Source organism: Calliopsis andreniformis, chromosome 6 (assembly GCF_051401765.1).
Source record: "Calliopsis andreniformis isolate RMS-2024a chromosome 6, iyCalAndr_principal, whole genome shotgun sequence".
In the NCBI taxonomy this organism is placed as follows: domain Eukaryota; kingdom Metazoa; phylum Arthropoda; class Insecta; order Hymenoptera; family Andrenidae; genus Calliopsis; species Calliopsis andreniformis.
Genome location: NC_135067.1, coordinates 1400726 through 1410593, shown reverse-complemented (window position 1 = coordinate 1410593; position 9868 = coordinate 1400726).

Genomic DNA, 9868 nt, shown 5'->3' with positions numbered 1-9868 from the left:
AATGTAAAACTGCAAAATAAAAATGGCATTATGTACTTATTATTTACATATATTTACAACATAAATTGGTAAAATATTATATTAAGCGTATCTCATATTTAGTTTTTCTTAAATGCATGCATAATTACAAAAAATGTAATACCCTAGGGAATTCTCTACTGTTTGTTGTATTTCCTTCTTTGAATACATCTGAAATCAATACATTTATAAAATAAAGTACAACTATTCTATTTGACTCTGAAAAAAATTCCTCTCTCAGAAGGTTAAAATATTTATCACTTGATTTGGTTTATATAAGTAATAAGGAAGAAATCACTAGATAGAATACAATTTATGTGATCGGCATGTATTGGACAGCTTCCCTCTATTTTTAAATACCTATTGACTAGGATTCATTTCCATTAACCTACTTTTATTTTGATAATGACATTTAGTCGTTATTGTGGAAGTAAAAGTAAAGATAATTCAAAAGTAATTTTACAATGTCTAAAAACTGCACAAGTTAAGTGCAATTTATTCACGCGAAATTGAAATCAAACATATGAAGTTGCACTCTCCATATTTCAACGTGATCACCATTTATTATTTAGCAAAAGTCATTCGACTTCCGTGACTTTCCAAATGTGGCTATAAGCTTCCAAATTTTCGTTTGGATTCGTTTCGTTTCGATACAAAAAAATTGTATCTTTCATAAATTCCCACAGAAAGAAAATGGTATTCAATTAAAAGAACCGGGTGGCAGATATGACTCCGCTGATTTAGGAAAAAAATAGTATTTTCTTATATTAAATTTCTCGATACATGTCCTATTTCATAGAATTACTTCGCTATTTGTATTCACCTTTGAGTTCAATCAGATAAAACAAATTACTTGTTCGAAAAGTGACGTGAAGAAAATGTCCCTTATTGATTATGAAGTCACCACTTCTACCTACAGTTATAATGAGTAATAATCATGATAATCTTTACTAGACTAAAATAAAACCCATGCATTTTTTATCTAGTTTATATTTCCAATTAGCATTTGTCTTCCAAGGATTGAAATAAGCCAACATATTGAAACGATTTATTGAATTTATATTTCGATTGGTACGCAATGAGGATGAAGGACAATATTCTTAAAAAACAGTAATTCATCGCTTAAGAAATTGAAATATTAAATTAAGGTGAAAAAAGTTAATAGTCATGAACAATATGAAGTTCATGGTTTTATTTTTTCTCTTACCATCTATGATTAAGCGCTTGAATAAATCATTTGACAATATGTAAAAATATGTTGTCGTCAAATAATTTGAATTTGAAATGAAACTACTTTTAATTAGTCTTTATCGTTTTTATACTATGTACCTATTCATCTTCTAAGAACCTTCATTAAAAGTTCTTGTGGCCATCATTCACAATTCTGCAAGTAACTGTTACTCATACATCATACAAATAAAACTGTCACCAATACATATACATATTAGATGAAGTGTTAAATTCTAGAGTTGCAATCACAGGCAATGAAGTAACAACACAGTAATACACACCTAGCTCTATCGTTTGTTCAATTTTCGATCAAATCTTCTGGTAACAAATATTCAATACCTACGACAAAACATCAGAAATGCACAGAAGGAATCAAATTTTATCATGTATTATATTCATCTCTGAAATCAGCAAACGTTCTTCTACAATTCGATCACTTCTAGCAATGATATAACTAAAAAATTACGATTTTCGAGGCATTAGTATCGTGGTTTAGCTTAGAAATAACATTTTATATAATAATAACTCAAAAACATAACATTTTTTAGTTATATATTACTATTGCGACAAATAAGAAAATTATCTTAATAAGAAAATAAGAAATGTATCTTAATTCTGAATTTAATTTTTTAAAATTGATTTTATAAAACATTAAAATGCTAAAGGGGATAGACACAGATGTGGCAGAGAGGTGATATTACAAAATTTGGGAAAAATATGGGTTTGCGGTTTACGGGAGCTAACGTTTCATCTTTGTATGAGAAGATTTTAAGCTGGAAGAGGATTCATTCAAAAGGAAGAAATTCAATGCAGCGCGGTTTAGTCATGACTTCATTGAAAACACTCTAAATTACATAAAAATGCTCAAATTCAACGGCTACTTTGTAACGCTCTTACTATTAAATATTAGCAGAATCTCGTTAAAGCACGACCAGACCGCGCTGCATTTAACTTTTTTCTTTCGAATGAAGAAAATCTTTCCCAGCTCAAAATCTCATATAAGGATGAAAAATGGATTTTTGTCAACTCATCAGGGGTGTCAACAAACTCGAATATCTGAGTCAAACAGTCTGCTATTTTTTTCTGAACATAATAATTATGACGTAAACTCGTTATGAAATAGCAATTATACTTTGTCCACTAAATGCTTCGATTAACGAAACAAGTATGTCTTATCCAAAAAAAAAACTTTTTAAAATTTTGTCTTTATAAACAGACTGAAGTACATTTGTTTATTTTATCTTACTGTTTCTTTTCTGCTTATTTTTCCGCTCGTAACGTTCTACCTATTTGTGTTATATTCTGGTTAACAAAAGTGATTAGTCGAGACGTTCTTGTGGAAAACAGCGTAAGTGGAAAAATTTAAAATGGCTGTATGTAAGTGACAGTGAAGAGTGAATTTGTATTTCAAAAATCGAATGATTAGCACGTGAATTAGCGCCGCTTCGCGGAAAAAGGACTTTCTTCTGAAATTGTAAAATGTTCATTCATTTCGACCCACTTTCTTAAAATTCAAATAAATGGATTGTATAAACATATTTATGGTGAATCCTAAGTATAAATAAATTTGTAAAGAATAAAAATAATATTCATCATCTTCTGAATGACTCATTAACCATCATGTAATTTTTAAAACAGATTTATCAAAAACGATAGATTTAACCTATTTGGTACTATTAATAGTAATGATTTCACTAATTTGGAAGATAATTGTTTATGAAATTCGACAACTTTCTGCACGAACAAAGATCGGTTCTCTCAAATTGGCGCTTTGAGTCTGCAATTATGAAACAGTCTATACAACGTCTCAGCCAGAGCGTCGTCTCCTCGTTCCTGCTTCAATGACAGAGAAAGCACGTGGCAGAGAAACGCGGTGAGTCATTATCCAGAAATACATCGTGTGAACGGAACACCGAATAAATTGAATCTTGATCATATCTGCCGCATGGACTTATAATCCGGTAGTTCCTGGAAACCTGACATTTTTAGTGAACATTGTACGCTATAAAGCATTACTGACTCTATATGCTCAAATACAGTTATTCGTTTTAATAAGTTTACTGCTATCTTCGCTGCTCTTTGGAATCATTTAGAGCAGTGTTTTCCAAAGTGTGATCCAAGAAACTCCAAAGTTCCACAAGACAAAGTGTTTTTCATTTGAATATTTTAATTACTATGTGATGTTTTATGTGAATAAATTCTCCTTCTACAATTTTGTTTACTTTATTTAATGTTCATCCTTCTTGTTAATTGCATATATTACCGTCTGTAACTATTTAGACACTTAATTCCACCTAATTAAAGGTACATATTTTCATTTTAACAACAGTCTCTCTAAATTAATGACCATGAATGAATATTATTAATGCCTGGAAAAATTGACCCAAATTATATTACCCACAGGAGAAGAACTTAAAAGGTTACATTTCCTATATTCAATATATAAATCTTTTTATATTGTTCCTTATTTTACCATCAGAATTTTTTGTAGATACTTTGGACAATTTCTACATGTATACAACTATGTCATTCAATCAAATTATTCGATACTATTTATTAATTTTGAGTTACTCGTGAATTTAGAGCTGGCGAAAGGAACAATGAAAAAATAGCAATCATGACCCAAGTATAAAGAACACTCTCCGTGTACATTTCTTATATGAGGCACATTTAATCCAATTCACAATAGGAAGGACTTCATATTTTTTTTCTAAACAGTGCAAAAGTAATTACGCTTATTATTTTTTTTAATACTCTTGCAATTTTTGGCATATTTTTTCATTTTATTTATGTTAGATAGTCCAGGCTGATCTACATAAACTTTTTTTTAAGAGATACTATTCATTTTACCCGATTCCGTTTTACCCTATGTACCTGTTGGCGTTAACCAAACATTTTTATGAACATTAAATTTATTCAATGTATGAAGAAACACGGTTTCGTAACCCTTGTTAATCAACAGTATTATGTAGTATTTCATTGTAAATGAACCATATCTACACAAAAGCAAGATAACATAAAAGTATTTACCGAGATTTTCATAGCGTCACGATTTTATGTCATGACGATTGCTATCATCGACGAAAAGTAATTATAACAGCATCAAACACTATATGCTTCTCTGTTTCTGTCGCTCACACTTCAAATAAGATTGTACGATCCGTTATCATTTTACCCAGCCTTTCCATCTTGCTCGCGCTTTCATTATGTGCATATTTATGGATAGCCGCATGCCTATACCTAGGCACCAGGCTATCGTAACAAGAATTGAAGAGGATGCAATGGCCGAAGAAAGGGAAAGAGCCAAAAAAAATTTAGTTAGACGGGGTCCATGATCGGGCCCAAAAGATCGCCAGAAAAACGAGGATAAGGAATGAGGTGAGAGCAAGAAGTCGAGTAGGATCCCGTCTGACCAGAATTCAGCGATGACTCACTCGCTCGGCTGAAACTTGCTCGCGAAAGTGTGTCGGGGTGCGCGCTCGGCAGACCACCGGGAGTATGGTGAAAAAAAAAGAATACGACCGCTCCCCTTCGGCGCGGAACATCGCGTCGCGACGCGTCACAATTAACGTCAATTGTGAGAAGGCTGGGGTCGCGCTTCCGCGACTCGACGAGCACGCTCGTTCGCCAGCAAGTCGCATTTGCCGCTCCAGAACAGCCGACAACCCTTTTTCTTCAACGTGGCCGATCGTAAATCGCTTTCACGCGCCGCTTCTTTGATACGCGCGTGGCTCCTTTCGCTGCCACGTGTCTCCATGGTCTCGTTACGGCACGAGTCAAGGGGTCCTCAAGACTTTGAGGGAAGGAAAATTGTCCTGTTGGTGGGGGGGAGAGCTGATGGATCGTTTGGAGGACGCAACCATCCCTGAGCTGGAAAATGAAACGGTTGATGTGGTCGTAATGGGTTTCGGGGAACGTGACGTTCGGTTTCGGTTTTGAGACCTGCGTATGTACTTTGAACTTGGTAGAAGCTTTGAAACTAATAAGTTCACATGTGTATCTTAACTCTCAACTTACATGGTGTCAAAATTACAGTAGAAAAGAACACAAGACATAAATAATAACGTGAAAATGAATAACTTCAGGCAACAACATTCTATCACGCGATAGAAAAATTCTGTCACGTGAAAACATATTTGGAAATGATATGGCTGATGTCTCATCAAAACTCACATCTAATATAAAAGCATTAGACCATTCCATTATGCAACACATTTTCAAATGATAGTGAATATACTGAATTATCAGGTAAATAAAAATGAGATTTAATTTGGAAAATATATCTGTACCTCAGAATCACACAGAAAACAAGTGGACTTAATACACTAAAGCTCTGCAATACAGTTATGAAACTGGACTTGTTGCTTGCAAATTAGACTTATCAATATTTCACATTATTGCCGAATGCCAAACGTACACGTAGGAAAGAAGAGATTGCAAAATAAGGGATAATCTCACTGATATACTAACAGCATGTATTGCATGTATGAGCATGTTTTGCAAATATAGTAATAACTATTTTTTAATTATTTTTATATTTGAATAATTTTTTATTTGTTAATCATTTGTATTTATCTTCTTTGTAAGTTAAAGAATAGGAAACGAAAATTGTGAAATAAACCCCCTTTAAAACATTCCAGTTAGGCCAATTTTATGTAACTTGTGTAGCCAGACCGCGTGGATCACTGATGATTAATTAAATATCTTCATTGTACCTATTTGTTAATAAATCGTGTTAGAATTAAATTCCTATTGGACACGACTTACACCTAAGAACGTTAAACACTGGCAGCTGCGAAAGCTCAAGCCTTGAATACCTAAAATTTACAAAAAAGCATTTGATACCATTGAAAATTCAAAGAAAAACTGATATTACTGAAGACTGAAGAAAAACTCAATACGTTAAAATCTTTCAATTTGATCTAATATCTATAAAATCCAAATAAGTCCTACATTGAACTCACTTCTCCAAATTAAAAAATACTTTAAGTCGCCCCATGCATGGAAGCGGATCATGTAACATCAGATTTCATACCCCAATACATACAAAATCTAATTTTAGTACAAACTGGATCTGGGTTAGAGTCAAAGATTGAGTTAACTGAATATCGACTTGCTGCACAGTACACCTCGTCACTGCTCGTTTTCCACGCGATCTTGGCTGTCTGACTCTCGATTAGGTGGTTCAATTGCACGTGCATAAACGATAGAATGAAGCCTAACGAACCATAGCAGTAGACAGATGCTCGATTGCCTTCCGTTCTTGACTTTGAGAAGCGTATTTGTGATCAAGGAAAGGTGGAATAGCTGGAAAGAAAAGCTAGCCGGTTTAAACACGCCTTCTTACATATGTCTCGTAATTCTTACGTCATCTTTTGTTTATTTTCCTTTATAGTTAGGTCTGGTTTAAAACGATGGCCGTGGAGAAGCTTCAGATTTTCAATAGGATTCCTTTCCTTATCACCTTCTTCCAAATAAAAATTGTACGATTCGTTTGTAGGACTTGTTAAACGTTTTGAATTCTTTAACAGTTTGACCTTAATAAAGTTCAATTTGATTTCAGGTATGTTTGGAGTAGTTTATGAATATCACTTTTTTTGGTACTGAATTTTAATTATATTCGAATACAATACTGATCGAAAACAATTCTTGTCGAGCATTATTATATGTATCTCGGTTCAATTCCAGGTAAAATTCGATTGAAATTATGGATTAAGTATATTTCAAATAACTACTTAATCTTGACTAGATATTCATGGCGTTACTACGAATCAAACTATTTATAGTAAACTAGTTTTCACCTGCCTGAACTGCATTATTAATAACTCCGAAATGAAGTGTCATTTTCAATTCAGTTTTTATAGATTATTATTTTACTTTTTTAAATTTGTAAAGTATCCGAATATTAATGTAATATTACAATCCGCACCTTTTCATTATTCATTCCAATATTGTAACTATGGATATACAGTAATATTGCGGACGAGAGCCGCTCTCGGGTCTGGTCGCGACTCTCGTCCGCGACTGGTAGTCGATTCGGCTTCCTTTGCTCTCGGTCGCCGAGATAATTGGTACACGACCGGAGAAGCAAAAAAAAGGGTCTCGCTCGAGCTCGATGCCCGGAATCAATGACGTCAGAAAAGACAAGAATAGCATTAGGGATTTAATAGGAAAAATTGAAGTTCCTTATTTGCAAACAGATTTTCACGCAAGTAACACCAATCGATTCCTTGTGCTCTCCCGATAAAAATGATATCAAATACGACATGATTCCTATTATTTATAATAAAGATATTTAAATAATAAAGGTTGGAACCCTGCGAGGGTTACGGAGAATCGTCAAAGTTACTTTTCTATCAGTTCTTTACGAGCTAAAAATGACATAAACAGAATTTATGTATATTATATTTAATCGATGTCGGAAAGAAGATATTAAAAATAAAAAAATAAAAATTTCTAAACATTTAAAACGGAACTTATATACATACTTTTTGTATTACGCTTTCATTTTCTTAATAATTTCAGTCATTAAATAATTAAACACAAAAATATGAGGGAATAATAGGGAGTTAGCCCTACGACGAGAGCCGCGCTCGTCGAATCGACTGCCACTCACGGACGAGAGTCGCGCTCGGGTCTAGTCGTGCCTTAGAATCGACTACCATTCATGGACGAGAGCAGCGCTCGGGACTGGTCGTGCTTAAAATCGACTACCATTCACGGACGAGAGCCGCGCCTGGGTCTGTTTACGAACATGACCTTTCGTTCTACAAACCAAGTTTTATGTATCTTTGTTAAAAATAATCGGAATCATGTCGTGTTTTACATCATTTTAATCGGGAGAGTACAAGGAATCGATTGGTGTTACTTGCATGAAAATCCGTTTGCGAATAAGAAACTTCAATTTTTCCTATTTAAATCCCTAATGCTATCGTTGTTTTTTATGACGTTCTTGTTCTCGGGCATCGAGCTCGAACGCGATGGTTCCAAGAATTAGTTTCTCGGCGGCACGTATCAAACGAGGTAGTGGGGATAAACCACAGCTCTCGTCCGTGTAGACGAAACGGCTCTCGTCCGCAACATTACTGTACTCCCCACATCCCCCTCACACCACCCAATGTTAACCACTCACCCCTCATCCCAGACTAAACACCCAATGTTAACCACTTCATTTCATGTCAAGGTCATCAAATATAGTATTTTTTCCAGCTTCATTGATTGATTTCTTTATTTAGTAATGAAATAAAGCTCTTACAGAAAACTAGAACGAAATAGACCATAACATAATTGTCTCAGTTAAGTCTATTTTATTGCTACTCTTCAATTATTTACAGCTCAATAACACGTAAAACAGATCTACAGTTCTAACTCTGTTCTACTTAAAAAACCCTCAAAACTACACGGATCTTTTACTATTCACTATTTGCTATTTACTATTCACAAGATGAGTACTATAAGATCCATATTTCTCCAAATTAATATTTTCGCCAATCCCTGTTGGCAATTGAAAGGGCACGAAACCTTTAATAGAGGCACGGATGATTCACAGGGAGCGGCTTGCATATTTGAAATTCCCGTTCCATCAATTTCCGCGGAGGATTTTTTCACACAGCGGATTTGCAAGCGCGCATTATCCTCGTAATCAATCGCTGATGAGGTCCCGTAATGACGGCCGGCAGGCCGGCAACAAGTGTTGCGCTGAAAATGTTCGAATAATTGACGCTTAATTGGAAACTCGATAACCTTGGAATATTAGGTTCGTTTGCAGGATCGGTAGCTATCATACTCGACCGTGGAAGTCAGTAAATTATACCCGAAATAATGTTCGCATTTACCCGGATCGCTCCATATGCAACACTGTCTGCCCTGAAACCTCGAGGCCTTATCTGTGGAACAGACGTTGCAACAGCCCACAGTATGTAATTTAAAACTATTTCTTGGACAAAATGTAGCAGCTAGAAACACACTTCAGTATCAACTTCTGCGTACTACTGAGTCGCATGGAACATTCTATCTGTCTGTAATAACTGTTGAAATTGTCATTAATGGCAATATGTAGTGTCCAGCCTTCACTTGATCTTTTTTATATTTCTCAACCACTGCTTACAAGAGAACAACGAATCCACTTATGTAAACAGTCTTTGAAAATATCAATTTGTTTAAAAAATATATTGAAAAATAGCATATTTTCGTTGTTTTCACTGATTAAATGTTGATTGATCGTTTCACAAATTTGTACATGAATATCATAAACCAAATCACAAAATAAGGATAAAATAGAATTTTGAATTTTTACGATATAAACAAAATAATAACATTCCCAGTTAGACTACATTTTGTGTAAAACTGGGAAAAAAATGTATACTTATAATGTTTTCATTATTATATTATGATACATATAACTTATTGTTTACTAAATGTATAAATAATAATATCACTAATGAATACTCGCAACGTCTCGCACTCGTTGCAAACAGTACGAGAGTTCAGTATCAGTGACCCTTGCATAGGTGAAAATGTAGCAAATAAAGATGGTTTATAAAACATTTTCTGTCAATAATTATTATTGCAAACAATTGAAGTTTCTCCAGAAAATATGGTTTAGTCAAAGAATTTAATG